Source organism: Cyprinodon variegatus, unplaced genomic scaffold (genome assembly GCF_000732505.1).
Source record: "Cyprinodon variegatus isolate N-32 unplaced genomic scaffold, C_variegatus-1.0 Scaffold240, whole genome shotgun sequence".
NCBI classification, from domain to species: domain Eukaryota; kingdom Metazoa; phylum Chordata; class Actinopteri; order Cyprinodontiformes; family Cyprinodontidae; genus Cyprinodon; species Cyprinodon variegatus.
The window spans coordinates 721,143-723,176 of NW_015150693.1; positions in this window are offsets into that span (position 1 = coordinate 721,143).

Below are 2,034 nucleotides of genomic sequence, written 5' to 3' on the forward strand. Positions count from 1 at the left end.
CAATAGTTAAGTAAACAAAGTTGATGCTGATAATCAAACTGTTTGTTCTCCTTTTTTCCCCAAATTGGAATCGAAAAAAGAATCGATAAAGAATCGAATCGTTTCATAGAATCGAAAAGGGAACCAGAATCGTGAAAATCTTTTCAATTCCCAACCCTAGTGGTCCCCTTAGGCAGCATAAAGGTTCCGGATTCGATCGCAGCCCGGGGTCTTTCTGCATGGAGTTTGCAAGTTCTCCCTGTGCATGCTTGGGTTTCTCTCTTGGTACTTCGGCTTCCTGCCACAGTCCGAAAACATGGCTGTTAGGTTAATTAGCTTCTCTAAATTCTCCTTAGGTGTGAGTGTGTGCGTGAATGTGTGTGTGTCTCTGTGTTGCCCTACAACAGTCTGGGGACCTTTCCAGAATGTACCCTGCCTCTCGCCCATTCACAACTGGAGATTGTCACCAGCACCCCTCGCCACCCCTGCTGGCATAAAGCATGATGGAAATTGGATGGATGTGGTCCTTATGGGGAAAGTTGTCTTCCTACAAACAACACAAGACAACTTTTGTCTATTGGAGGGAGCCAAAATTTACCAAAACTGAAAGTTGTTAGGTACTGCTTTAAAGCCACGTGTTATCATTTCATAACAGTAAAATTATATATTTACATAACACACCTTGTCTTTTAGAAACTAGCATGTCTCTACAGTGATATAGAACAGGCAAAACAATACAGGCCAGTAGAAGGAGGAGTTTTTTTTTTATTTGATGTGATTTAGTAGCCTCTTAATAACCACAAGGCATGGTAGTGGATCAGATTGATTAGTGCTTGGAAATAGTCCTGGTGCTCTGGTAGAATCCAGAGGAAAATGAGCAGGATGTCTAATTTATTATCTCCTTCAGCTGTGGAAGTATTGACAATCCTTAATGAAGGGACAGAAGGCAGATTCAATAGACAATTTGAAGTCATACCAAATTATTTCCAGACAACAAATTGGTATATATATATATATATATATATATATATATATATATATATATATATATATATAAATTAGTTTTAGGACAACATTAGCAGTGTGAATGTGAACGATGGAAAGTTGTAATGAATCCTTACATTTCTTCACATTCTTTCACTTCCTTTTTATCACAGATCGAAGTAATAAAATATTTTTTTATGTGTTTGAGTTTTAAACTAAATAAGAGAAAAGTCTACATTGAGGAATATAAAAATATAGCAATAACAAACATAAAGATTAAATTGGATTTTTGTTAGTAAGAACTAGAGGGTGATAAAGGAACAAAAAAGCAGACAGACAAAAAGGGAATGTTGCCTGGGAAACAGACATGAACTGTCAGCATGTGATCATTGAGCTGAAGATGACCAACCAGGATCGAGTAATTGCAATGGAAGACATGAGAAAGACCATCAGAAATGTGAGACCTTGGTAGTGTAATCTCTAAAAATCATTGATGCCATAAACTTTTTATGCCCTAGAGCCAAAATTATTATAAATTATTTTTCTAATATTATCAGAGTTCAAGGCTTTGAAAAAAGAAATCAATATAAGCTTTTTTTTATTTTTAGTTATTTGTTTTGTTTTGCTAGATTTAGTTATCACAGCAGTAGTATAGATTGTGAGATGTGACTTGATTTGACAGAGTGCTGTTAAAACATTTGTGTGACTCACATACATCTGTTAAATATATCAAATAGAATATATTAGAATAGAATAGAATAGAATAGAATGGAATGGAATAGAATGTTGGGAATCACTTCAGAAGGGCTAGGAATTATTTAATAATGCATCTTAAATTTATATCCACTTACATTACCCAATACTGTAATAACAAAAACGCTGCATTCAAATGATAGATTTTTTTTTCAATATAAGTAAACCCAGTCACACATTTATGTAAACTCTGCTCTCTATATGTTTAATGATCACTTCTATTATATTCTCTCTCTCTCTGTGTCACTCTCCCTCTCTCTACAGTATATATATATATATATATATATATATATATATATATATATATATATATATATA